At 71.8% G+C, this 25,901-nt stretch overlaps 12 non-coding genes across 12 annotated transcripts; all 12 read right to left on the bottom strand.

Moving 5' to 3' along the window:
* Positions 1-1,933: 1,933 nt before the first annotated feature.
* LOC138430488 (5S ribosomal RNA) lies at positions 1,934-2,052 on the bottom strand. The gene has a single exon (XR_011253184.1). It is a non-coding gene; the product is annotated as a 5S ribosomal RNA (ribosomal RNA).
* A 1,951-nt stretch (positions 2,053-4,003) lies between these two features.
* On the bottom strand, positions 4,004-4,122 carry LOC138430489 (5S ribosomal RNA). The gene has a single exon (XR_011253185.1). It is a non-coding gene; the product is annotated as a 5S ribosomal RNA (ribosomal RNA).
* Positions 4,123-6,078: 1,956 nt separating this feature from the next.
* On the bottom strand, positions 6,079-6,197 carry LOC138430490 (5S ribosomal RNA). The gene has a single exon (XR_011253186.1). It is a non-coding gene; the product is annotated as a 5S ribosomal RNA (ribosomal RNA).
* Positions 6,198-8,150: 1,953 nt separating this feature from the next.
* On the bottom strand, positions 8,151-8,269 carry LOC138430544 (5S ribosomal RNA). The gene has a single exon (XR_011253237.1). It is a non-coding gene; the product is annotated as a 5S ribosomal RNA (ribosomal RNA).
* A 1,958-nt stretch (positions 8,270-10,227) lies between these two features.
* On the bottom strand, positions 10,228-10,346 carry LOC138430491 (5S ribosomal RNA). The gene has a single exon (XR_011253187.1). It is a non-coding gene; the product is annotated as a 5S ribosomal RNA (ribosomal RNA).
* Positions 10,347-12,310: 1,964 nt separating this feature from the next.
* LOC138430492 (5S ribosomal RNA) lies at positions 12,311-12,429 on the bottom strand. Its single transcript, XR_011253188.1, has one exon. It is a non-coding gene; the product is annotated as a 5S ribosomal RNA (ribosomal RNA).
* A 1,952-nt stretch (positions 12,430-14,381) lies between these two features.
* Positions 14,382-14,500, bottom strand: LOC138430493 (5S ribosomal RNA). The gene has a single exon (XR_011253189.1). It is a non-coding gene; the product is annotated as a 5S ribosomal RNA (ribosomal RNA).
* A 1,945-nt stretch (positions 14,501-16,445) lies between these two features.
* Positions 16,446-16,564, bottom strand: LOC138430494 (5S ribosomal RNA). The gene has a single exon (XR_011253190.1). It is a non-coding gene; the product is annotated as a 5S ribosomal RNA (ribosomal RNA).
* A 1,947-nt stretch (positions 16,565-18,511) lies between these two features.
* On the bottom strand, positions 18,512-18,630 carry LOC138430495 (5S ribosomal RNA). Its single transcript, XR_011253191.1, has one exon. It is a non-coding gene; the product is annotated as a 5S ribosomal RNA (ribosomal RNA).
* A 1,959-nt stretch (positions 18,631-20,589) lies between these two features.
* LOC138430496 (5S ribosomal RNA) lies at positions 20,590-20,708 on the bottom strand. Its single transcript, XR_011253192.1, has one exon. It is a non-coding gene; the product is annotated as a 5S ribosomal RNA (ribosomal RNA).
* Positions 20,709-22,652: 1,944 nt separating this feature from the next.
* Positions 22,653-22,771, bottom strand: LOC138430498 (5S ribosomal RNA). Its single transcript, XR_011253194.1, has one exon. It is a non-coding gene; the product is annotated as a 5S ribosomal RNA (ribosomal RNA).
* A 1,953-nt stretch (positions 22,772-24,724) lies between these two features.
* LOC138430499 (5S ribosomal RNA) lies at positions 24,725-24,843 on the bottom strand. The gene has a single exon (XR_011253195.1). It is a non-coding gene; the product is annotated as a 5S ribosomal RNA (ribosomal RNA).
* Positions 24,844-25,901: the final 1,058 nt, after the last annotated feature.

Raw genomic sequence — 25,901 nt, forward strand, 5'->3', positions numbered from 1 at the left:
CGCCAGGCGCCCTAAGAGCCCTGCGCTGCGCCTGCCTTTCGCTCTGACCTGCCGCCCGGGCCAGCCGGCGGCCGCAGCTCTCCAGCTCTCCACGGAGCGCGCGCTGCACTTGAGCTGCACCACCCGCGACCGGACTCCCGGCGGCCCGGTGGCCGGCACACGCCGCCCCGCGCCCCGCCCCCGCCCACGTCCCCGCCCCCCCCCCCCCCCCCCCCCGGCCAACACACCGCCGGCCCGGCCCGGGGGACCACAGGGCTTCCGGGACCGGGAGCAGCCGGCCGGGTGTGCCCGCCGGTGGGTGTAGCGGGGAGGGTGGAGTGAGGGGCGCCGAGGTCGTGGCGCTCTCCCACCCTGGGACCCTCCAGGCACCACCCGGCTCGGGGGCCGCCGCCCCTCCCCCAGCCCCTCGCCCACCTCCCCAAGGCGTTCGCTGCCCAGGGCCTCGGGGCCCGCTGGGGCCCGCGGTCCTCTGAGCCTCCTGCGGGCCTAGGCGCAGCCCAGCCGTGGCCCTGAGCGCCCATCCTGCCCGGCACCTGCGCGGTGCCCAAACCCACCTGCAGCCACCAGCGCCGGCGACCAGAGCTCGTCAGCCCCGCCCCTTCGCCCTACCGAGGCCCCCCCCTTGCCCCCACGCCGCCCTCCAAGCACCGGACCTTGCTGAGGGTGCAGACGAGCGACGTGCAGCCACACGGACAGGCACACAGACACACTCGCAGGCACCCACGCCAAGTGAGACAGCCGGCCGGCGCAAGCTCGTCAGCCAGGGCCACGGCCAGAGCACCCACCCGTGAGAGGCCGGGGCCAGAGGAAGGGACGGCAGGCCGGGGGTCAGGAGAGACAGAGACGCAAAGAGATGAAGGTTCAGAGACAGGCTCCCAAGACGGCGAGAGGGCAGATGCAGATGCAGACAGACAGACAGACACGAGCGCGCAGGCACACCCAGGGAGGGAGAGCCAGAGAGACGGAGACACAGAGCGACCGACCCACAGCGAGACGGAAAGCGGGAGACGGACAGGGCACAGGGGACGGCATCCCATCCGAGACGGACACTCTGGCACAGACCGTCACACACCGCAGAGAGCGGCCCGTGCGCAAGGGAGGGGGCGTGAGCCTTGGGCCCGGCGAGCCCCGGCTGGACGCGGTGCCCTGGGGCTGGCAATCACCCGTGGGGACCCCAAGACTTCCTCGCAGCCGAGGTCTCAAAGGTCCCCTTCGGCTTGGCTCCCTGAGGCGAGACCCAGCCCCCGCCCCCAGGCCAGAGGGTGAGTGTGGGAGAGAGTGTGCGTGTGAGTGTGTCGGTGGGCGACGGTGGTGGGGTCGGGTCGACTGGGGGGGCCGGGTGGATACCCACAGTGGAGGGGGGAGGGTGTGGCGGCCGGGGCTTTGGAAGCCTGTGCGGTCCTCTTGCTGTCTCTCTCTCTCCCTCTTTCTCCGTCTCCCTTACTTGTGGTTTCCGGCTCTTGACCTGTCTGGGCTGCGGGAGGTGTGCCTGTGTTTGGGGGGAGGGGGCGGGCGTGAGGGTGTGTGTGTGTGTGTGTGTGTGTGTGTGTGTGTGTTGTGCGCCCGCGCCTGCGGGAGACCGCGAGGTTGCCTGCCAGGATGCGTCTGGGGGTGGGGCTGGGGCCCCGGCCCCGCCCAGAATTGCCTGAGGCCTGCCAAGGGAGCCCCAGACAGAGACCCCCGCGCCCCCGCCGCCGCCGTTCCTCTGGTTTCCTGGACGCCGAAAGCCGAGGGGCTCGCGGGCCGCGCGGAGGCAACCCAGGTCTGCAGCGGGAGTCGGGGCCCCGGCCAGCCAACCTGAGAGGGGCTGGAAGGCAGGCGGCGGCTCTGAGCGCGGTGGGGTGCCAGGGGCCAGCGGCTGGTGCGGCTTGCGGTGCGGCTGGGGCCGGGGGCTAAAGGAGAGGGGAGGCAGGGCAAAACAGAAACAACAAAAAGCCTACAGCACCCGGTATTCCCAGGCGGTCTCCCATCCAAGTACTAACCGGGCCCGACCCTGCTTAGCTTCCGAGATCAGACGAGATCGGGCGCGTTCAGGGTGGTATGGCCGTAGACGGAGGCGGCTGCCGCCAGGCGCCCTAAGAGCCCTGCGCTGCGCCTGCCTTTCGCTCTGACCTGCCGCCCGGGCCAGCCGGCGGCCGCAGCTCTCCAGCTCTCCACGGAGCGCGCGCTGCACTTGAGCTGCACCACCCGCGACCGGACTCCCGGCGGCCCGGTGGCCGGCACACGCCGCCCCGCGCCCCGCCCCCGCCCACGTCCCCGCCCCCCCCCCCCCCCCCCCCCCCCGGCCAACACACCGCCGGCCCGGCCCGGGGGACCACAGGGCTTCCGGGACCGGGAGCAGCCGGCCGGGTGTGCCCGCCGGTGGGTGTAGCGGGGAGGGTGGAGTGAGGGGCGCCGAGGTCGTGGCGCTCTCCCACCCTGGGACCCTCCAGGCACCACCCGGCTCGGGGGCCGCCGCCCCTCCCCCAGCCCCTCGCCCACCTCCCCAAGGCGTTCGCTGCCCAGGGCCTCGGGGCCCGCTGGGGCCCGCGGTCCTCTGAGCCTCCTGCGGGCCTAGGCGCAGCCCAGCCGTGGCCCTGAGCGCCCATCCTGCCCGGCACCTGCGCGGTGCCCAAACCCACCTGCAGCCACCAGCGCCGGCGACCAGAGCTCGTCAGCCCCGCCCCTTCGCCCTACCGAGGCCCCCCCTTGCCCCCACGCCGCCCTCCAAGCACCGGACCTTGCTGAGGGTGCAGACGAGCGACGTGCAGCCACACGGACAGGCACACAGACACACTCGCAGGCACCCACGCCAAGTGAGACAGCCGGCCGGCGCAAGCTCGTCAGCCAGGGCCACGGCCAGAGCACCCCCCCGTGAGAGGCCGGGGCCAGAGGAAGGGACGGCAGGCCGGGGGTCAGGAGAGACAGAGACGCAAAGAGATGAAGGTTCAGAGACAGGCTCCCAAGACGGCGAGAGGGCAGATGCAGATGCAGATGCAGATGCAGACAGACAGACAGACACGAGCGCGCAGGCACACCCAGGGAGGGAGAGCCAGAGAGACGGAGACACAGAGCGACCGACCCACAGCGAGACGGAAAGCGGGAGACGGACAGGGCACAGGGGACGGCATCCCATCCGAGACGGACACTCTGGCACAGACCGTCACACACCGCAGAGAGCGGCCCGTGCGCAAGGGAGGGGGCGTGAGCCTTGGGCCCGGCGAGCCCCGGCTGGACGCGGTGCCCTGGGGCTGGCAATCACCCGTGGGGACCCCAAGACTTCCTCGCAGCCGAGGTCTCAAAGGTCCCCTTCGGCTTGGCTCCCTGAGGCGAGACCCAGCCCCCGCCCCCAGGCCAGAGGGTGAGTGTGGGAGAGAGTGTGCGTGTGAGTGTGTCGGTGGGCGACGGTGGGGTCGGGTCGACTGGGGGGGCCGGGTGGATACCCACAGTGGAGGGGGGAGGGTGTGGCGGCCGGGGCTTTGGAAGCCTGTGCGGTCCTCTTGCTGTCTCTCTCTCTCCCTCTTTCTCCGTCTCCCTTACTTGTGGTTTCCGGCTCTTGACCTGTCTGGGCTGCGGGAGGTGTGCCTGTGTTTGGGGGGAGGGGGGCGGGCGTGAGGGTGTGTGTGTGTGTGTGTGTGTGTGTGTGTTGTGCGCCCGCGCCTGCGGGAGACCGCGAGGTTGCCTGCCAGGATGCGTCTGGGGGTGGGGCTGGGGCCCCGGCCCCGCCCAGAATTGCCTGAGGCCTGCCAAGGGAGCCCCAGACAGAGACCCCCGCGCCCCCGCCGCCGCCGTTCCTCTGGTTTCCTGGACGCCGAAAGCCGAGGGGCTCGCGGGCCGCGCGGAGGCAACCCAGGTCTGCAGCGGGAGTCGGGGCCCCGGCCAGCCAACCTGAGAGGGGCTGGAAGGCAGGCGGCGGCTCTGAGCGCGGTGGGGTGCCAGGGGCCAGCGGCTGGTGCGGCTTGCGGTGCGGCTGGGGCCGGGGGCTAAAGGAGAGGGGAGGCAGGGCAAAACAGAAACAACAAAAAGCCTACAGCACCCGGTATTCCCAGGCGGTCTCCCATCCAAGTACTAACCGGGCCCGACCCTGCTTAGCTTCCGAGATCAGACGAGATCGGGCGCGTTCAGGGTGGTATGGCCGTAGACGGAGGCGGCTGCCGCCAGGCGCCCTAAGAGCCCTGCGCTGCGCCTGCCTTTCGCTCTGACCTGCCGCCCGGGCCAGCCGGCGGCCGCAGCTCTCCAGCTCTCCACGGAGCGCGCGCTGCACTTGAGCTGCACCACCCGCGACCGGACTCCCGGCGGCCCGGTGGCCGGCACACGCCGCCCCGCGCCCCGCCCCCGCCCACGTCCCCGCCCCCCCCCCCCGCCCCCCGGCCAACACACCGCCGGCCCGGCCCGGGGGACCACAGGGCTTCCGGGACCGGGAGCAGCCGGCCGGGTGTGCCCGCCGGTGGGTGTAGCGGGGAGGGTGGAGTGAGGGGCGCCGAGGTCGTGGCGCTCTCCCACCCTGGGACCCTCCAGGCACCACCCGGCTCGGGGGCCGCCGCCCCTCCCCCCGCCCCTCGCCCACCTCCCCAAGGCGTTCGCTGCCCAGGGCCTCGGGGCCCGCTGGGGCCCGCGGTCCTCTGAGCCTCCTGCGGGCCTAGGCGCAGCCCAGCCGTGGCCCTGAGCGCCCATCCTGCCCGGCACCTGCGCGGTGCCCAAACCCACCTGCAGCCACCAGCGCCGGCGACCAGAGCTCGTCAGCCCCACCCCTTCGCCCTACCGAGGCCCCCCCCTTGCCCCCACGCCGCCCTCCAAGCACCGGACCTTGCTGAGGGTGCAGACGAGCGACGTGCAGCCACACGGACAGGCACACAGACACACTCGCAGGCACCCACGCCAAGTGAGACAGCCGGCCGGCGCAAGCTCGTCAGCCAGGGCCACGGCCAGAGCACCCCCCCGTGAGAGGCCGGGGCCAGAGGAAGGGACGGCAGGCCGGGGGTCAGGAGAGACAGAGACGCAAAGAGATGAAGGTTCAGAGACAGGCTCCCAAGACGGCGAGAGGGCAGATGCAGATGCAGATGCAGATGCAGACAGACAGACAGACACGAGCGCGCAGGCACACCCAGGGAGGGAGAGCCAGAGAGACGGAGACACAGAGCGACCGACCCACAGCGAGAAGGAAAGCGGGAGACGGACAGGGCACAGGGGACGGCATCCCATCCGAGACGGACACTCTGGCACAGACCGTCACACACCGCAGAGAGCGGCCCGTGCGCAAGGGAGGGGGCGTGAGCCTTGGGCCCGGCGAGCCCCGGCTGGACGCGGTGCCCTGGGGCTGGCAATCACCCGTGGGGACCCCAAGACTTCCTCGCAGCCGAGGTCTCAAAGGTCCCCTTCGGCTTGGCTCCCTGAGGCGAGACCCAGCCCCCGCCCCCAGGCCAGAGGGTGAGTGTGGGAGAGAGTGTGCGTGTGAGTGTGTCGGTGGGCGACGGTGGTGGGGTCGGGTCGACTGGGGGGGCCGGGTGGATACCCACAGTGGAGGGGGGAGGGTGTGGCGGCCGGGGCTTTGGAAGCCTGTGCGGTCCTCTTGCTGTCTCTCTCTCTCCCTCTTTCTCCGTCTCCCTTACTTGTGGTTTCCGGCTCTTGACCTGTCTGGGCTGCGGGAGGTGTGCCTGTGTTTGGGGGGAGGGGGGCGGGCGTGAGGGTGTGTGTGTGTGTGTGTGTGTGTGTGTGTGTGTGTTGTGCGCCCGCGCCTGCGGGAGACCGCGAGGTTGCCTGCCAGGATGCGTCTGGGGGTGGGGCTGGGGCCCCGGCCCCGCCCAGAATTGCCTGAGGCCTGCCAAGGGAGCCCCAGACAGAGACCCCCGCGCCCCCGCCGCCGCCGTTCCTCTGGTTTCCTGGACGCCGAAAGCCGAGGGGCTCGCGGGCCGCGCGGAGGCAACCCAGGTCTGCAGCGGGAGTCGGGGCCCCGGCCAGCCAACCTGAGAGGGGCTGGAAGGCAGGCGGCGGCTCTGAGCGCGGTGGGGTGCCAGGGGCCAGCGGCTGGTGCGGCTTGCGGTGCGGCTGGGGCCGGGGGCTAAAGGAGAGGGGAGGCAGGGCAAAACAGAAACAACAAAAAGCCTACAGCACCCGGTATTCCCAGGCGGTCTCCCATCCAAGTACTAACCGGGCCCGACCCTGCTTAGCTTCCGAGATCAGACGAGATCGGGCGCGTTCAGGGTGGTATGGCCGTAGACGGAGGCGGCTGCCGCCAGGCGCCCTAAGAGCCCTGCGCTGCGCCTGCCTTTCGCTCTGACCTGCCGCCCGGGCCAGCCGGCGGCCGCAGCTCTCCAGCTCTCCACGGAGCGCGCGCTGCACTTGAGCTGCACCACCCGCGACCGGACTCCCGGCGGCCCGGTGGCCGGCACACGCCGCCCCGCGCCCCGCCCCCGCCCACGTCCCCGCCCCCCCCCCCCGCCCCCCGGCCAACACACCGCCGGCCCGGCCCGGGGGACCACAGGGCTTCCGGGACCGGGAGCAGCCGGCCGGGTGTGCCCGCCGGTGGGTGTAGCGGGGAGGGTGGAGTGAGGGGCGCCGAGGTCGTGGCGCTCTCCCACCCTGGGACCCTCCAGGCACCACCCGGCTCGGGGGCCGCCGCCCCTCCCCCAGCCCCTCGCCCACCTCCCCAAGGCGTTCGCTGCCCAGGGCCTCGGGGCCCGCTGGGGCCCGCGGTCCTCTGAGCCTCCTGCGGGCCTAGGCGCAGCCCAGCCGTGGCCCTGAGCGCCCATCCTGCCCGGCACCTGCGCGGTGCCCAAACCCACCTGCAGCCACCAGCGCCGGCGACCAGAGCTCGTCAGCCCCGCCCCTTCGCCCTACCGAGGCCCCCCCCTTGCCCCCACGCCGCCCTCCAAGCACCGGACCTTGCTGAGGGTGCAGACGAGCGACGTGCAGCCACACGGACAGGCACACAGACACACTCGCAGGCACCCACGCCAAGTGAGACAGCCGGCCGGCGCAAGCTCGTCAGCCAGGGCCACGGCCAGAGCACCCCCCCGTGAGAGGCCGGGGCCAGAGGAAGGGACGGCAGGCCGGGGGTCAGGAGAGACAGAGACGCAAAGAGATGAAGGTTCAGAGACAGGCTCCCAAGACGGCGAGAGGGCAGATGCAGATGCAGATGCAGATGCAGACAGACAGACAGACACGAGCGCGCAGGCACACCCAGGGAGGGAGAGCCAGAGAGACGGAGACACAGAGCGACCGACCCACAGCGAGAAGGAAAGCGGGAGACGGACAGGGCACAGGGGACGGCATCCCATCCGAGACGGACACTCTGGCACAGACCGTCACACACCGCAGAGAGCGGCCCGCGCGCAAGGGAGGGGGCGTGAGCCTTGGGCCCGGCGAGCCCCGGCTGGACGCGGTGCCCTGGGGCTGGCAATCACCCGTGGGGACCCCAAGACTTCCTCGCAGCCGAGGTCTCAAAGGTCCCCTTCGGCTTGGCTCCCTGAGGCGAGACCCAGCCCCCGCCCCCAGGCCAGAGGGTGAGTGTGGGAGAGAGTGTGCCTGTGAGTGTGTCGGTGGGCGACGGTGGGGTCGGGTCGACTGGGGGGGCCGGGTGGATACCCACAGTGGAGGGGGGAAGGTGTGGCGGCCGGGGCTTTGGAAGCCTGTGCGGTCCTCTTGCTGTCTCTCTCTCTCCCTCTTTCTCCGTCTCCCTTACTTGTGGTTTCCGGCTCTTGACCTGTCTGGGCTGCGGGAGGTGTGCCTGTGTTTGGGGGGAGGGGGGCGGGCGTGAGGGTGTGTGTGTGTGTGTGTGTGTGTGTGTGTGTGTGTTGTGCGCCCGCGCCTGCGGGAGACCGCGAGGTTGCCTGCCAGGATGCGTCTGGGGGTGGGGCTGGGGCCCCGGCCCCGCCCAGAATTGCCTGAGGCCTGCCAAGGGAGCCCCAGACAGAGACCCCCGCGCCCCCGCCGCCGCCGTTCCTCTGGTTTCCTGGACGCCGAAAGCCGAGGGGCTCGCGGGCCGCGCGGAGGCAACCCAGGTCTGCAGCGGGAGTCGGGGCCCCGGCCAGCCAACCTGAGAGGGGCTGGAAGGCAGGCGGCGGCTCTGAGCGCGGTGGGGTGCCAGGGGCCAGCGGCTGGTGCGGCTTGCGGTGCGGCTGGGGCCGGGGGCTAAAGGAGAGGGGAGGCAGGGCAAAACAGAAACAACAAAAAGCCTACAGCACCCGGTATTCCCAGGCGGTCTCCCATCCAAGTACTAACCGGGCCCGACCCTGCTTAGCTTCCGAGATCAGACGAGATCGGGCGCATTCAGGGTGGTATGGCCGTAGACGGAGGCGGCTGCCGCCAGGCGCCCTAAGAGCCCTGCGCTGCGCCTGCCTTTCGCTCTGAACTGCCGCCCGGGCCAGCCGGCGGCCGCAGCTCTCCAGCTCTCCACGGAGCGCGCGCTGCACTTGAGCTGCACCACCCGCGACCGGACTCCCGGCGGCCCGGTGGCCGGCACACGCCGCCCCGCCCCCCGGCCCCGCCCACGTCCCCGCCCCCCCCCCCCCGCCCCGGCCAACACACCGCCGGCCCGGCCCGGGGGACCACAGGGCTTCCGGGACCGGGAGCAGCCGGCCGGGTGTGCCCGCCGGTGGGTGTAGCGGGGAGGGTGGAGTGAGGGGCGCCGAGGTCGTGGCGCTCTCCCACCCTGGGACCCTCCAGGCACCACCCGGCTCGGGGGCCGCCGCCCCTCCCCCAGCCCCTCGCCCACCTCCCCAAGGCGTTCGCTGCCCAGGGCCTCGGGGCTCGCTGGGGCCCGCGGTCCTCTGAGCCTCCTGCGTGCCTAGGCGCAGCCCAGCCGTGGCCCTGAGCGCCCATCCTGCCCGGCACCTGCGCGGTGCCCAAACCCACCTGCAGCCACCAGCGCCGGCGACCAGAGCTCGTCAGCCCCACCCCTTCGCCCTACCGAGGCCCCCCCCTTGCCCCCACGCCGCCCTCCAAGCACCGGACCTTGCTGAGGGTGCAGACGAGCGACGTGCAGCCACACGGACAGGCACACAGACACACTCGCAGGCACCCACGCCAAGTGAGACAGCCGGCCGGCGCAAGCTCGTCAGCCAGGGCCACGGCCAGAGCACCCCCCCGTGAGAGGCCGGGGCCAGAGGAAGGGACGGCAGGCCGGGGGTCAGGAGAGACAGAGACGCAAAGAGATGAAGGTTCAGAGACAGGCTCCCAAGACGGCGAGAGGGCAGATGCTGATGCAGATGCAGATGCAGATGCAGATAGACAGACAGACACGAGCGCGCAGGCACACCCAGGGAGGGAGAGCCAGAGAGACGGAGACACAGAGCGACCGACCCACAGCGAGACGGAAAGCGGGAGACGGACAGGGCACAGGGGACGGCATCCCATCCGAGACGGACACTCTGGCACAGACCGTCACACACCGCAGAGAGCGGCCCGTGCGCAAGGGAGGGGGCGTGAGCCTTGGGCCCGGCGAGCCCCGGCTGGACGCGGTGCCCTGGGGCTGGCAATCACCCGTGGGGACCCCAAGACTTCCTCGCAGCCGAGGTCTCAAAGGTCCCCTTCGGCTTGGCTCCCTGAGGCGAGACCCAGCCCCCGCCCCCAGGCCAGAGGGTGAGTGTGGGAGAGAGTGTGCGTGTGAGTGTGTCGGTGGGCGACGGTGGGGTCGGGTCGACTGGGGGGGCCGGGTGGATACCCACAGTGGAGGGGGGAGGGTGTGGCGGCCGGGGCTTTGGAAGCCTGTGCGGTCCTCTTGCTGTCTCTCTCTCTCCCTCTTTCTCCGTCTCCCTTACTTGTGGTTTCCGGCTCTTGACCTGTCTGGGCTGCGGGAGGTGTGCCTGTGTTTGGGGGGAGGGGGGCGGGCGTGAGGGTGTGTGTGTGTGTGTGTGTGTGTGTGTGTGTGTGTTGTGCGCCCGCGCCTGCGGGAGACCGCGAGGTTGCCTGCCAGGATGCGTCTGGGGGTGGGGCTGGGGCCCCGGCCCCGCCCAGAATTGCCTGAGGCCTGCCAAGGGAGCCCCAGACAGAGACCCCCGCGCCCCCGCCGCCGCCGTTCCTCTGGTTTCCTGGCCGCCGAAAGCCGAGGGGCTCGCGGGCCGCGCGGAGGCAACCCAGGTCTGCAGCGGGAGTCGGGGCCCCGGCCAGCCAACCTGAGAGGGGCTGGAAGGCAGGCGGCGGCTCTGAGCGCGGTGGGGTGCCAGGGGCCAGCGGCTGGTGCGGCTTGCGGTGCGGCTGGGGCCGGGGGCTAAAGGAGAGGGGAGGCAGGGCAAAACAGAAACAACAAAAAGCCTACAGCACCCGGTATTCCCAGGCGGTCTCCCATCCAAGTACTAACCGGGCCCGACCCTGCTTAGCTTCCGAGATCAGACGAGATCGGGCGCGTTCAGGGTGGTATGGCCGTAGACGGAGGCGGCTGCCGCCAGGCGCCCTAAGAGCCCTGCGCTGCGCCTGCCTTTCGCTCTGACCTGCCGTCCGGGCCAGCCGGCGGCCGCAGCTCTCCAGCTCTCCACGGAGCGCGCGCTGCACTTGAGCTGCACCACCCGCGACCGGACTCCCGGCGGCCCGGTGGCCGGCACACGCCGCCCCGCGCCCCGCCCCCGCCCACGTCCCCGCCCCCCCCCCCCCCCCCCGGCCAACACACCGCCGGCCCGGCCCGGGGGACCACAGGGCTTCCGGGACCGGGAGCAGCCGGCCGGGTGTGCCCGCCGGTGGGTGTAGCGGGGAGGGTGGAGTGAGGGGCGCCGAGGTCGTGGCGCTCTCCCACCCTGGGACCCTCCAGGCACCACCCGGCTCGGGGCCGCCGCCCCTCCCCCAGCCCCTCGCCCACCTCCCCAAGGCGTTCGCTGCCCAGGGCCTCGGGGCCCGCTGGGGCCCGCGGTCCTCTGAGCCTCCTGCGTGCCTAGGCGCAGCCCAGCCGTGGCCCTGAGCGCCCATCCTGCCCGGCACCTGCGCGGTGCCCAAACCCACCTGCAGCCACCAGCGCCGGCGACCAGAGCTCGTCAGCCCCACCCCTTCGCCCTACCGAGGCCCCCCCCTTGCCCCCACGCCGCCCTCCAAGCACCGGACCTTGCTGAGGGTGCAGACGAGCGACGTGCAGCCACACGGACAGGCACACAGACACACTCGCAGGCACCCACGCCAAGTGAGACAGCCGGCCGGCGCAAGCTCGTCAGCCAGGGCCACGGCCAGAGCACCCCCCCGTGAGAGGCCGGGGCCAGAGGAAGGGACGGCAGGCCGGGGGTCAGGAGAGACAGAGACGCAAAGAGATGAAGGTTCAGAGACAGGCTCCCAAGACGGCGAGAGGGCAGATGCTGATGCAGATGCAGATGCAGATGCAGACAGACAGACAGACACGAGCGCGCAGGCACACCCAGGGAGGGAGAGCCAGAGAGACGGAGACACAGAGCGACCGACCCACAGCGAGACGGAAAGCGGGAGACGGACAGGGCACAGGGGACGGCATCCCATCCGAGACGGACACTCTGGCACAGACCGTCACACACCGCAGAGAGCGGCCCGTGCGCAAGGGAGGGGGCGTGAGCCTTGGGCCCGGCGAGCCCCGGCTGGACGCGGTGCCCTGGGGCTGGCAATCACCCGTGGGGACCCCAAGACTTCCTCGCAGCCGAGGTCTCAAAGGTCCCCTTCGGCTTGGCTCCCTGAGGCGAGACCCAGCCCCCGCCCCCAGGCCAGAGGGTGAGTGTGGGAGAGAGTGTGCGTGTGAGTGTGTCGGTGGGCGACGGTGGTGGGGTCGGGTCGACTGGGGGGGCCGGGTGGATACCCACAGTGGAGGGGGGAGGGTGTGGCGGCCGGGGCTTTGGAAGCCTGTGCGGTCCTCTTGCTGTCTCTCTCTCTCCCTCTTTCTCCGTCTCCCTTACTTGTGGTTTCCGGCTCTTGACCTGTCTGGGCTGCGGGAGGTGTGCCTGTGTTTGGGGGGAGGGGGGCGGGCGTGAGGGTGTGTGTGTGTGTGTGTGTGTGTGTGTGTGTGTGTGTGTTGTGCGCCCGCGCCTGCGGGAGACCGCGAGGTTGCCTGCCAGGATGCGTCTGGGGGTGGGGCTGGGGCCCCGGCCCCGCCCAGAATTGCCTGAGGCCTGCCAAGGGAGCCCCAGACAGAGACCCCCGCGCCCCCGCCGCCGCCGTTCCTCTGGTTTCCTGGACGCCGAAAGCCGAGGGGCTCGCGGGCCGCGCGGAGGCAACCCAGGTCTGCAGCGGGAGTCGGGGCCCCGGCCAGCCAACCTGAGAGGGGCTGGAAGGCAGGCGGCGGCTCTGAGCGCGGTGGGGTGCCAGGGGCCAGCGGCTGGTGCGGCTTGCGGTGCGGCTGGGGCCGGGGGCTAAAGGAGAGGGGAGGCAGGGCAAAACAGAAACAACAAAAAGCCTACAGCACCCGGTATTCCCAGGCGGTCTCCCATCCAAGTACTAACCGGGCCCGACCCTGCTTAGCTTCCGAGATCAGACGAGATCGGGCGCGTTCAGGGTGGTATGGCCGTAGACGGAGGCGGCTGCCGCCAGGCGCCCTAAGAGCCCTGCGCTGCGCCTGCCTTTCGCTCTGACCTGCCGCCCGGGCCAGCCGGCGGCCGCAGCTCTCCAGCTCTCCACGGAGCGCGCGCTGCACTTGAGCTGCACCACCCGCGACCGGACTCCCGGCGGCCCGGTGGCCGGCACACGCCGCCCCGCGCCCCGCCCCCGCCCCCCCCCCCCCCCCCCCCCCCCCCCCCCCCCGGCCAACACACCGCCGGCCCGGCCCGGGGGACCACAGGGCTTCCGGGACCGGGAGCAGCCGGCCGGGTGTGCCCGCCGGTGGGTGTAGCGGGGAGGGTGGAGTGAGGGGCGCCGAGGTCGTGGCGCTCTCCCACCCTGGGACCCTCCAGGCACCACCCGGCTCGGGGGCCGCCGCCCCTCCCCCAGCCCCTCGCCCACCTCCCCAAGGCGTTCGCTGCCCAGGGCCTCGGGGCCCGCTGGGGCCCGCGGTCCTCTGAGCCTCCTGCGGGCCTAGGCGCAGCCCAGCCGTGGCCCTGAGCGCCCATCCTGCCCGGCACCTGCGCGGTGCCCAAACCCACCTGCAGCCACCAGCGCCGGCGACCAGAGCTCGTCAGCCCCGCCCCTTCGCCCTACCGAGGCCCCCCCCTTGCCCCCACGCCGCCCTCCAAGCACCGGACCTTGCTGAGGGTGCAGACGAGCGACGTGCAGCCACACGGACAGGCACACAGACACACTCGCAGGCACCCACGCCAAGTGAGACAGCCGGCCGGCGCAAGCTCGTCAGCCAGGGCCACGGCCAGAGCACCCACCCGTGAGAGGCCGGGGCCAGAGGAAGGGACGGCAGGCCGGGGGTCAGGAGAGACAGAGACGCAAAGAGATGAAGGTTCAGAGACAGGCTCCCAAGACGGCGAGAGGGCAGATGCAGATGCAGACAGACAGACAGACACGAGCGCGCAGGCACACCCAGGGAGGGAGAGCCAGAGAGACGGAGACACAGAGCGACCGACCCACAGCGAGACGGAAAGCGGGAGACGGACAGGGCACAGGGGACGGCATCCCATCCGAGACGGACACTCTGGCACAGACCGTCACACACCGCAGAGAGCGGCCCGTGCGCAAGGGAGGGGGCGTGAGCCTTGGGCCCGGCGAGCCCCGGCTGGACGCGGTGCCCTGGGGCTGGCAATCACCCGTGGGGACCCCAAGACTTCCTCGCAGCCGAGGTCTCAAAGGTCCCCTTCGGCTTGGCTCCCTGAGGCGAGACCCAGCCCCCGCCCCCAGGCCAGAGGGTGAGTGTGGGAGAGAGTGTGCGTGTGAGTGTGTCGGTGGGCGACGGTGGTGGGGTCGGGTCGACTGGGGGGGCCGGGTGGATACCCACAGTGGAGGGGGGAGGGTGTGGCGGCCGGGGCTTTGGAAGCCTGTGCGGTCCTCTTGCTGTCTCTCTCTCTCCCTCTTTCTCCGTCTCCCTTACTTGTGGTTTCCGGCTCTTGACCTGTCTGGGCTGCGGGAGGTGTGCCTGTGTTTGGGGGGAGGGGGGCGGGCGTGAGGGTGTGTGTGTGTGTGTGTGTGTGTGTGTGTGTGTGTGTGTGTTGTGCGCCCGCGCCTGCGGGAGACCGCGAGGTTGCCTGCCAGGATGCGTCTGGGGGTGGGGCTGGGGCCCCGGCCCCGCCCAGAATTGCCTGAGGCCTGCCAAGGGAGCCCCAGACAGAGACCCCCGCGCCCCCGCCGCCGCCGTTCCTCTGGTTTCCTGGACGCCGAAAGCCGAGGGGCTCGCGGGCCGCGCGGAGGCAACCCAGGTCTGCAGCGGGAGTCGGGGCCCCGGCCAGCCAACCTGAGAGGGGCTGGAAGGCAGGCGGCGGCTCTGAGCGCGGTGGGGTGCCAGGGGCCAGCGGCTGGTGCGGCTTGCGGTGCGGCTGGGGCCGGGGGCTAAAGGAGAGGGGAGGCAGGGCAAAACAGAAACAACAAAAAGCCTACAGCACCCGGTATTCCCAGGCGGTCTCCCATCCAAGTACTAACCGGGCCCGACCCTGCTTAGCTTCCGAGATCAGACGAGATCGGGCGCGTTCAGGGTGGTATGGCCGTAGACGGAGGCGGCTGCCGCCAGGCGCCCTAAGAGCCCTGCGCTGCGCCTGCCTTTCGCTCTGACCTGCCGCCCGGGCCAGCCGGCGGCCGCAGCTCTCCAGCTCTCCACGGAGCGCGCGCTGCACTTGAGCTGCACCACCCGCGACCGGACTCCCGGCGGCCCGGTGGCCGGCACACGCCGCCCCGCGCCCCGCCCCCGCCCCCGTCCCCCCCCCCCCCCCCCCCCCCCCCGGCCAACACCCGGCCGGCCCGGCCCGGGGGACCACAGGGCTTCCGGGACCGGGAGCAGCCGGCCGGGTGTGCCGGCCGGTGGGTGTAGCGGGGAGGGTGGAGTGAGGGGCGCCGAGGTCGTGGCGCTCTCCCACCCTGGGACCCTCCAGGCACCACCCGGCTCGGGGGCCGCCGCCCCTCCCCCAGCCCCTCGCCCACCTCCCCAAGGCGTTCGCTGCCCAGGGCCTCGGGGCCCGCTGGGGCCCGCGGTCCTCTGAGCCTCCTGCGGGCCTAGGCGCAGCCCAGCCGTGGCCCTGAGCGCCCATCCTGCCCGGCACCTGCGCGGTGCCCAAACCCACCTGCAGCCACCAGCGCCGGCGACCAGAGCTCGTCAGCCCCGCCCCTTCGCCCTACCGAGGCCCCCCCCTTGCCCCCACGCCGCCCTCCAAGCACCGGACCTTGCTGAGGGTGCAGACGAGCGACGTGCAGCCACACGGACAGGCACACAGACACACTCGCAGGCACCCACGCCAAGTGAGACAGCCGGCCGGCGCAAGCTCGTCAGCCAGGGCCACGGCCAGAGCACCCACCCGTGAGAGGCCGGGGCCAGAGGAAGGGACGGCAGGCCGGGGGTCAGGAGAGACAGAGACGCAAAGAGATGAAGGTTCAGAGACAGGCTCCCAAGACGGCGAGAGGGCAGATGCAGATGCAGACAGACAGACAGACACGAGCGCGCAGGCACACCCAGGGAGGGAGAGCCAGAGAGACGGAGACACAGAGCGACCGACCCACAGCGAGACGGAAAGCGGGAGACGGACAGGGCACAGGGGACGGCATCCCATCCGAGACGGACACTCTGGCACAGACCGTCACACACCGCAGAGAGCGGCCCGTGCGCAAGGGAGGGGGCGTGAGCCTTGGGCCCGGCGAGCCCCGGCTGGACGCGGTGCCCTGGGGCTGGCAATCACCCGTGGGGACCCCAAGACTTCCTCGCAGCCGAGGTCTCAAAGGTCCCCTTCGGCTTGGCTCCCTGAGGCGAGACCCAGCCCCCGCCCCCAGGCCAGAGGGTGAGTGTGGGAGAGAGTGTGCGTGTGAGTGTGTCGGTGGGCGACGGTGGTGGGGTCGGGTCGACTGGGGGGGCCGGGTGGATACCCACAGTGGAGGGGGGAGGGTGTGGCGGCCGGGGCTTTGGAAGCCTGTGCGGTCCTCTTGCTGTCTCTCTCTCTCCCTCTTTCTCCGTCTCCCTTACTTGTGGTTTCCGGCTCTTGACCTGTCTGGGCTGCGGGAGGTGTGCCTGTGTTTGGGGGGAGGGGGGCGGGCGTGAGGGTGTGTGTGTGTGTGTGTGTGTGTGTGTGTGTGTGTTGTGCGCCCGCGCCTGCGGGAGACCGCGAGGTTGCCTGCCAGGATGCGTCTGGGGGTGGGGCTGGGGCCCCGGCCCCGCCCAGAATTGCCTGAGGCCTGCCAAGGGAGCCCCAGACAGAGACCCCCGCGCCCCCGCCGCCGCCGTTCCTCTGGTTTCCTGGACGCCGAAAGCCGAGGGGCTCGCGGGCCGCGCGGAGGCAACCCAGGTCTGCAGCGGGAGTCGGGGCCCCGGCCAGCCAACCTGAGAGGGGCTGGAAGGCAGGCGGCGGCTCTGAGCGCGGTGGGGTGCCAGGGGCCAGCGGCTGGTGCGGCTTGCGGTGCGGCTGGGGCCGGGGGCTAAAGGAGAGGGGAGGCAGGGCAAAACAGAAACAACAAAAAGCCTACAGCACCCGGTATTCCCAGGCGGTCTCCCATCCAAGTACTAACCGGGCCCGACCCTGCTTAGCTTCCGAGATCAGACGAGATCGGGCGCGTTCAGGGTGGTATGGCCGTAGACGGAGGCGGCTGCCGCCAGGCGCCCTAAGAGCCCTGCGCTGCGCCTGCCTTTCGCTCTGACCTGCCGCCCGGGCCAGCCGGCGGCCGCAGCTCTCCAGCTCTCCACGGAGCGCGCGCTGCACTTGAGCTGCACCACCCGCGACCGGACTCCCGGCGGCCCGGTGGCCGGCACACGCCGCCCCGCGCCCCGCCCCCGCCCACGTCCCCGCCCCCCCCCCCCCCCCCCCCCCGGCCAACACACCGCCGGCCCGGCCCGGGGGACCACAGGGCTTCCGGGACCGGGAGCAGCCGGCCGGGTGTGCCCGCCGGTGGGTGTAGCGGGGAGGGTGGAGTGAGGGGCGCCGAGGTCGTGGCGCTCTCCCACCCTGGGACCCTCCAGGCACCACCCGGCTCGGGGGCCGCCGCCCCTCCCCCAGCCCCTCGCCCACCTCCCCAAGGCGTTCGCTGCCCAGGGCCTCGGGGCCCGCTGGGGCCCGCGGTCCTCTGAGCCTCCTGCGGGCCTAGGCGCAGCCCAGCCGTGGCCCTGAGCGCCCATCCTGCCCGGCACCTGCGCGGTGCCCAAACCCACCTGCAGCCACCAGCGCCGGCGACCAGAGCTCGTCAGCCCCGCCCCTTCGCCCTACCGAGGCCCCCCCCTTGCCCCCACGCCGCCCTCCAAGCACCGGACCTTGCTGAGGGTGCAGACGAGCGACGTGCAGCCACACGGACAGGCACACAGACACACTCGCAGGCACCCACGCCAAGTGAGACAGCCGGCCGGCGCAAGCTCGTCAGCCAGGGCCACGGCCAGAGCACCCACCCGTGAGAGGCCGGGGCCAGAGGAAGGGACGGCAGGCCGGGGGTCAGGAGAGACAGAGACGCAAAGAGATGAAGGTTCAGAGACAGGCTCCCAAGACGGCGAGAGGGCAGATGCAGATGCAGACAGACAGACAGACACGAGCGCGCAGGCACACCCAGGGAGGGAGAGCCAGAGAGACGGAGACACAGAGCGACCGACCCACAGCGAGACGGAAAGCGGGAGACGGACAGGGCACAGGGGACGGCATCCCATCCGAGACGGACACTCTGGCACAGACCGTCACACACCGCAGAGAGCGGCCCGTGCGCAAGGGAGGGGGCGTGAGCCTTGGGCCCGGCGAGCCCCGGCTGGACGCGGTGCCCTGGGGCTGGCAATCACCCGTGGGGACCCCAAGACTTCCTCGCAGCCGAGGTCTCAAAGGTCCCCTTCGGCTTGGCTCCCTGAGGCGAGACCCAGCCCCCGCCCCCAGGCCAGAGGGTGAGTGTGGGAGAGAGTGTGCGTGTGAGTGTGTCGGTGGGCGACGGTGGTGGGGTCGGGTCGACTGGGGGGGCCGGGTGGATACCCACAGTGGAGGGGGGAGGGTGTGGCGGCCGGGGCTTTGGAAGCCTGTGCGGTCCTCTTGCTGTCTCTCTCTCTCCCTCTTTCTCCGTCTCCCTTACTTGTGGTTTCCGGCTCTTGACCTGTCTGGGCTGCGGGAGGTGTGCCTGTGTTTGGGGGGAGGGGGGCGGGCGTGAGGGTGTGTGTGTGTGTGTGTGTGTGTGTGTGTGTGTGTTGTGCGCCCGCGCCTGCGGGAGACCGCGAGGTTGCCTGCCAGGATGCGTCTGGGGGTGGGGCTGGGGCCCCGGCCCCGCCCAGAATTGCCTGAGGCCTGCCAAGGGAGCCCCAGACAGAGACCCCCGCGCCCCCGCCGCCGCCGTTCCTCTGGTTTCCTGGACGCCGAAAGCCGAGGGGCTCGCGGGCCGCGCGGAGGCAACCCAGGTCTGCAGCGGGAGTCGGGGCCCCGGCCAGCCAACCTGAGAGGGGCTGGAAGGCAGGCGGCGGCTCTGAGCGCGGTGGGGTGCCAGGGGCCAGCGGCTGGTGCGGCTTGCGGTGCGGCTGGGGCCGGGGGCTAAAGGAGAGGGGAGGCAGGGCAAAACAGAAACAACAAAAAGCCTACAGCACCCGGTATTCCCAGGCGGTCTCCCATCCAAGTACTAACCGGGCCCGACCCTGCTTAGCTTCCGAGATCAGACGAGATCGGGCGCGTTCAGGGTGGTATGGCCGTAGACGGAGGCGGCTGCCGCCAGGCGCCCTAAGAGCCCTGCGCTGCGCCTGCCTTTCGCTCTGACCTGCCGCCCGGGCCAGCCGGCGGCCGCAGCTCTCCAGCTCTCCACGGAGCGCGCGCTGCACTTGAGCTGCACCACCCGCGACCGGACTCCCGGCGGCCCGGTGGCCGGCACACGCCGCCCCGCGCCCCGCCCCCGCCCACGTCCCCGCCCCCCCCCCCCCGCCCCCCGGCCAACACACCGCCGGCCCGGCCCGGGGGACCACAGGGCTTCCGGGACCGGGAGCAGCCGGCCGGGTGTGCCCGCCGGTGGGTGTAGCGGGGAGGGTGGAGTGAGGGGCGCCGAGGTCGTGGCGCTCTCCCACCCTGGGACCCTCCAGGCACCACCCGGCTCGGGGGCCGCCGCCCCTCCCCCAGCCCCTCGCCCACCTCCCCAAGGCGTTCGCTGCCCAGGGCCTCGGGGCCCGCTGGGGCCCGCGGTCCTCTGAGCCTCCTGCGGGCCTAGGCGCAGCCCAGCCGTGGCCCTGAGCGCCCATCCTGCCCGGCACCTGCGCGGTGCCCAAACCCACCTGCAGCCACCAGCGCCGGCGACCAGAGCTCGTCAGCCCCGCCCCTTCGCCCTACCGAGGCCCCCCCCTTGCCCCCACGCCGCCCTCCAAGCACCGGACCTTGCTGAGGGTGCAGACGAGCGACGTGCAGCCACACGGACAGGCACACAGACACACTCGCAGGCACCCACGCCAAGTGAGACAGCCGGCCGGCGCAAGCTCGTCAGCCAGGGCCACGGCCAGAGCACCCACCCGTGAGAGGCCGGGGCCAGAGGAAGGGACGGCAGGCCGGGGGTCAGGAGAGACAGAGACGCAAAGAGATGAAGGTTCAGAGACAGGCTTCCAAGACGGCGAGAGGGCAGATGCAGATGCAGATGCAGATGCAGACAGACAGACAGACACGAGCGCGCAGGCACACCCAGGGAGGGAGAGCCAGAGAGACGGAGACACAGAGCGACCGACCCACAGCGAGACGGAAAGCGGGAGACGGACAGGGCACAGGGGACGGCATCCCATCCGAGACGGACACTCTGGCACAGACCGTCACACACCGCAGAGAGCGGCCCGTGCGCAAGGGAGGGGGCGTGAGCCTTGGGCCCGGCGAGCCCCGGCTGGACGCGGTGCCCTGGGGCTGGCAATCACCCGTGGGGACCCCCAAGACTTCCTCGCAGCCGAGGTCTCAAAGGTCCCCTTCGGCTTGGCTCCCTGAGGCGAGACCCAGCCCCCGCCCCCAGGCCAGAGGGTGAGTGTGGGAGAGAGTGTGCGTGTGAGTGTGTCGGTGGGCGACGGTGGGGTCGGGTCGACTGGGGGGGCCGGGTGGATACCCACAGTGGAGGGGGGAGGGTGTGGCGGCCGGGGCTTTGGAAGCCTGTGCGGTCCTCTTGCTGTCTCTCTCTCTCCCTCTTTCTCCGTCTCCCTTACTTGTGGTTTCCGGCTCTTGACCTGTCTGGGCTGCGGGAGGTGTGCCTGTGTTTGGGGGGAGGGGGGCGGGCGTGAGGGTGTGTGTGTGTGTGTGTGTGTGTGTGTGTGTGTGTGTGTTGTGCGCCCGCGCCTGCGGGAGACCGCGAGGTTGCCTGCCAGGATGCGTCTGGGGGTGGGGCTGGGGCCCCGGCCCCGCCCAGAATTGCCTGAGGCCTGCCAAGGGAGCCCCAGACAGAGACCCCCGCGCCCCCGCCGCCGCCGTTCCTCTGGTTTCCTGGACGCCGAAAGCCGAGGGGCTCGCGGGCCGCGCGGAGGCAACCCAGGTCTGCAGCGGGAGTCGGGGCCCCGGCCAGCCAACCTGAGAGGGGCTGGAAGGCAGGCGGCGGCTCTGAGCGCGGTGGGGTGCCAGGGGCCAGCGGCTGGTGCGGCTTGCGGTGCGGCTGGGGCCGGGGGCTAAAGGAGAGGGGAGGCAGGGCAAAACAGAAACAACAAAAAGCCTACAGCACCCGGTATTCCCAGGCGGTCTCCCATCCAAGTACTAACCGGGCCCGACCCTGCTTAGCTTCCGAGATCAGACGAGATCGGGCGCGTTCAGGGTGGTATGGCCGTAGACGGAGGCGGCTGCCGCCAGGGGCCCTAAGAGCCCTGCGCTGCGCCTGCCTTTCGCTCTGACCTGCCGCCCGGGCCAGCCGGCGGCCGCAGCTCTCCAGCTCTCCACGGAGCGCGCGCTGCACTTGAGCTGCACCACCCGCGACCGGACTCCCGGCGGCCCGGTGGCCGGCACACGCCGCCCCGCGCCCCGCCCCCGCCCACGTCCCCGCCCCCCCCCCCCCCCCCCCGGCCAACACACCGCCGGCCCGGCCCGGGGGACCACAGGGCTTCCGGGACCGGGAGCAGCCGGCCGGGTGTGCCCGCCGGTGGGTGTAGCGGGGAGGGTGGAGTGAGGGGCGCCGAGGTCGTGGCGCTCTCCCACCCTGGGACCCTCCAGGCACCACCCGGCTCGGGGGCCGCCGCCCCTCCCCCAGCCCCTCGCCCACCTCCCCAAGGCGTTCGCTGCCCAGGGCCTCGGGGCCCGCTGGGGCCCGCGGTCCTCTGAGCCTCCTGCGGGCCTAGGCGCAGCCCAGCCGTGGCCCTGAGCGCCCATCCTGCCCGGCACCTGCGCGGTGCCCAAACCCACCTGCAGCCACCAGCGCCGGCGACCAGAGCTCGTCAGCCCCGCCCCTTCGCCCTACCGAGGCCCCCCCCTTGCCCCCACGCCGCCCTCCAAGCACCGGACCTTGCTGAGGGTGCAGACGAGCGACGTGCAGCCACACGGACAGGCACACAGACACACTCGCAGGCACCCACGCCAAGTGAGACAGCCGGCCGGCGCAAGCTCGTCAGCCAGGGCCACGGCCAGAGCACCCACCCGTGAGAGGCCGGGGCCAGAGGAAGGGACGGCAGGCCGGGGGTCAGGAGAGACAGAGACGCAAAGAGATGAAGGTTCAGAGACAGGCTCCCAAGACGGCGAGAGGGCAGATGCAGATGCAGACAGACAGACAGACACGAGCGCGCAGGCACACCCAGGGAGGGAGAGCCAGAGAGACGGAGACACAGAGCGACCGACCCACAGCGAGACGGAAAGCGGGAGACGGACAGGGCACAGGGGACGGCATCCCATCCGAGACGGACACTCTGGCACAGACCGTCACACACCGCAGAGAGCGGCCCGTGCGCAAGGGAGGGGGCGTGAGCCTTGGGCCCGGCGAGCCCCGGCTGGACGCGGTGCCCTGGGGCTGGCAATCACCCGTGGGGACCCCAAGACTTCCTCGCAGCCGAGGTCTCAAAGGTCCCCTTCGGCTTGGCTCCCTGAGGCGAGACCCAGCCCCCGCCCCCAGGCCAGAGGGTGAGTGTGGGAGAGAGTGTGCGTGTGAGTGTGTCGGTGGGCGACGGTGGTGGGGTCGGGTCGACTGGGGGGGCCGGGTGGATACCCACAGTGGAGGGGGGAGGGTGTGGCGGCCGGGGCTTTGGAAGCCTGTGCGGTCCTCTTGCTGTCTCTCTCTCTCCCTCTTTCTCCGTCTCCCTTACTTGTGGTTTCCGGCTCTTGACCTGTCTGGGCTGCGGGAGGTGTGCCTGTGTTTGGGGGGAGGGGGGCGGGCGTGAGGGTGTGTGTGTGTGTGTGTGTGTGTGTGTGTGTGTGTTGTGCGCCCGCGCCTGCGGGAGACCGCGAGGTTGCCTGCCAGGATGCGTCTGGGGGTGGGGCTGGGGCCCCGGCCCCGCCCAGAATTGCCTGAGGCCTGCCAAGGGAGCCCCAGACAGAGACCCCCGCGCCCCCGCCGCCGCCGTTCCTCTGGTTTCCTGGACGCCGAAAGCCGAGGGGCTCGCGGGCCGCGCGGAGGCAACCCAGGTCTGCAGCGGGAGTCGGGGCCCCGGCCAGCCAACCTGAGAGGGGCTGGAAGGCAGGCGGCGGCTCTGAGCGCGGTGGGGTGCCAGGGGCCAGCGGCTGGTGCGGCTTGCGGTGCGGCTGGGGCCGGGGGCTAAAGGAGAGGGGAGGCAGGGCAAAACAGAAACAACAAAAAGCCTACAGCACCCGGTATTCCCAGGCGGTCTCCCATCCAAGTACTAACCGGGCCCGACCCTGCTTAGCTTCCGAGATCAGACGAGATCGGGCGCGTTCAGGGTGGTATGGCCGTAGACGGAGGCGGCTGCCGCCAGGCGCCCTAAGAGCCCTGCGCTGCGCCTGCCTTTCGCTCTGACCTGCCGCCCGGGCCAGCCGGCGGCCGCAGCTCTCCAGCTCTCCACGGAGCGCGCGCTGCACTTGAGCTGCACCACCCGCGACCGGACTCCCGGCGGCCCGGTGGCCGGCACACGCCGCCCCGCCCCCCCCCCCCCCCCCCCGCCCCCCCCCCCCCCCCCCCCCCCCCCCCGGCCAACACACAACACACCGCCGGCCCGGCCCGGGGGACCACAGGGCTTCCGGGACCGGGAGCAGCCGGCCGGGTGTGCCCGCCGGTGGGTGTAGCGGGGAGGGTGGAGTGAGGGGCGCCGAGGTCGTGGCGCTCTCCCACCCTGGGACCCTCCAGGCACCACCCGGCTCGGGGGCCGCCGCCCCTCCCCCAGCCCCTCGCCCACCTCCCCAAGGCGTTCGCTGCCCAGGGCCTCGGGGCCCGCTGGGGCCCGCGGTCCTCTGAGCCTCCTGCGGGCCTAGGCGCAGCCCAGCCGTGGCCCTGAGCGCCCATCCTGCCCGGCACCTGCGCGGTGCCCAAACCCACCTGCAGCCACCAGCGCCGGCGACCAGAGCTCGTCAGCCCCGCCCCTTCGCCCTACCGAGGCCCCCCCCTTGCCCCCACGCCGCCCTCCAAGCACCGGACCTTGCTGAGGGTGCAGACGAGCGACGTGCAGCCACACGGACAGGCACACAGACACACTCGCAGGCACCCACGCCAAGTGAGACAGCCGGCCGGCGCAAGCTCGTCAGCCAGGGCCACGGCCAGAGCACCCACCCGTGAGAGGCCGGGGCCAGAGGAAGGGACGGCAGGCCGGGGGTCAGGAGAGACAGAGACGCAAAGAGATGAAGGTTCAGAGACAGGCTCCCAAGACGGCGAGAGGGCAGATGCAGATGCAGACAGACAGACAGACACGAGCGCGCAGGCACACCCAGGGAGGGAGAGCCAGAGAGACGGAGACACAGAGCGACCGACCCACAGCGAGACGGAAAGCGGGAGACGGACAGGGCACAGGGGACGGCATCCCATCCGAGACGGACACTCTGGCACAGACCGTCACACACCGCAGAGAGCGGCCCGTGCGCAAGGGAGGGGGCGTGAGCCTTGGGCCCGGCGAGCCCCGGCTGGACGCGGTGCCCTGGGGCTGGCAATCACCCGTGGGGACCCCAAGACTTCCTCGCAGCCGAGGTCTCAAAGGTCCCCTTCGGCTTGGCTCCCTGAGGCGAGACCCAGCCCCCGCCCCCAGGCCAGAGGGTGAGTGTGGGAGAGAGTGTGCGTGTGAGTGTGTCGGTGGGCGACGGTGGTGGGGTCGGGTCGACTGGGGGGGCCGGGTGGATACCCACAGTGGAGGGGGGAGGGTGTGGCGGCCGGGGCTTTGGAAGCCTGTGCGGTCCTCTTGCTGTCTCTCTCTCTCCCTCTTTCTCCGTCTCCCTTACTTGTGGTTTCCGGCTCTTGACCTGTCTGGGCTGCGGGAGGTGTGCCTGTGTTTGGGGGGAGGGGGGCGGGCGTGAGGGTGTGTGTGTGTGTGTGTGTGTGTGTGTGTGTGTTGTGCGCCCGCGCCTGCGGGAGACCGCGAGGTTGCCTGCCAGGATGCGTCTGGGGGTGGGGCTGGGGCCCCGGCCCCGCCCAGAATTGCCTGAGGCCTGCCAAGGGAGCCCCAGACAGAGACCCCCGCGCCCCCGCCGCCGCCGTTCCTCTGGTTTCCTGGACGCCGAAAGCCGAGGGGCTCGCGGGCCGCGCGGAGGCAACCCAGGTCTGCAGCGGGAGTCGGGGCCCCGGCCAGCCAACCTGAGAGGGGCTGGAAGGCAGGCGGCGGCTCTGAGCGCGGTGGGGTGCCAGGGGCCAGCGGCTGGTGCGGCTTGCGGTGCGGCTGGGGCCGGGGGCTAAAGGAGAGGGGAGGCAGGGCAAAACAGAAACAACAAAAAGCCTACAGCACCCGGTATTCCCAGGCGGTCTCCCATCCAAGTACTAACCGGGCCCGACCCTGCTTAGCTTCCGAGATCAGACGAGATCGGGCGCGTTCAGGGTGGTATGGCCGTAGACGGAGGCGGCTGCCGCCAGGCGCCCTAAGAGCCCTGCGCTGCGCCTGCCTTTCGCTCTGACCTGCCGCCCGGGCCAGCCGGCGGCCGCAGCTCTCCAGCTCTCCACGGAGCGCGCGCTGCACTTGAGCTGCACCACCCGCGACCGGACTCCCGGCGGCCCGGTGGCCGGCACACGCCGCCCCGCGCCCCGCCCCCGCCCACGTCCCCGCCCCCCCCCCCCCCCCCCCCGGCCCACACACCGCCGGCCCGGCCCGGGGGACCACAGGGCTTCCGGGACCGGGAGCAGCCGGCCGGGTGTGCCCGCCGGTGGGTGTAGCGGGGAGGGTGGAGTGAGGGGCGCCGAGGTCGTGGCGCTCTCCCACCCTGGGACCCTCCAGGCACCACCCGGCTCGGGGGCCGCCGCCCCTCCCCCAGCCCCTCGCCCACCTCCCCAAGGCGTTCGCTGCCCAGGGCCTCGGGGCCCGCTGGGGCCCGCGGTCCTCTGAGCCTCCTGCGGGCCTAGGCGCAGCCCAGCCGTGGCCCTGAGCGCCCATCCTGCCCGGCACCTGCGCGGTGCCCAAACCCACCTGCAGCCACCAGCGCCGGCGACCAGAGCTCGTCAGCCCCGCCCCTTCGCCCTACCGAGGCCCCCCCCTTGCCCCCACGCCGCCCTCCAAGCACCGGACCTTGCTGAGGGTGCAGACGAGCGACGTGCAGCCACACGGACAGGCACACAGACACACTCGCAGGCACCCACGCCAAGTGAGACAGCCGGCCGGCGCAAGCTCGTCAGCCAGGGCCACGGCCAGAGCACCCACCCGTGAGAGGCCGGGGCCAGAGGAAGGGACGGCAGGCCGGGGGTCAGGAGAGACAGAGACGCAAAGAGATGAAGGTTCAGAGACAGGCTCCCAAGACGGCGAGAGGGCAGATGCAGATGCAGACAGACAGACAGACACGAGCGCGCAGGCACACCCAGGGAGGGAGAGCCAGAGAGACGGAGACACAGAGCGACCGACCCACAGCGAGACGGAAAGCGGGAGACGGACAGGGCACAGGGGACGGCATCCCATCCGAGACGGA

This window comes from Ovis canadensis, chromosome 25 (assembly GCF_042477335.2).
Source record: "Ovis canadensis isolate MfBH-ARS-UI-01 breed Bighorn chromosome 25, ARS-UI_OviCan_v2, whole genome shotgun sequence".
Lineage (NCBI taxonomy): Eukaryota > Metazoa > Chordata > Mammalia > Artiodactyla > Bovidae > Ovis > Ovis canadensis.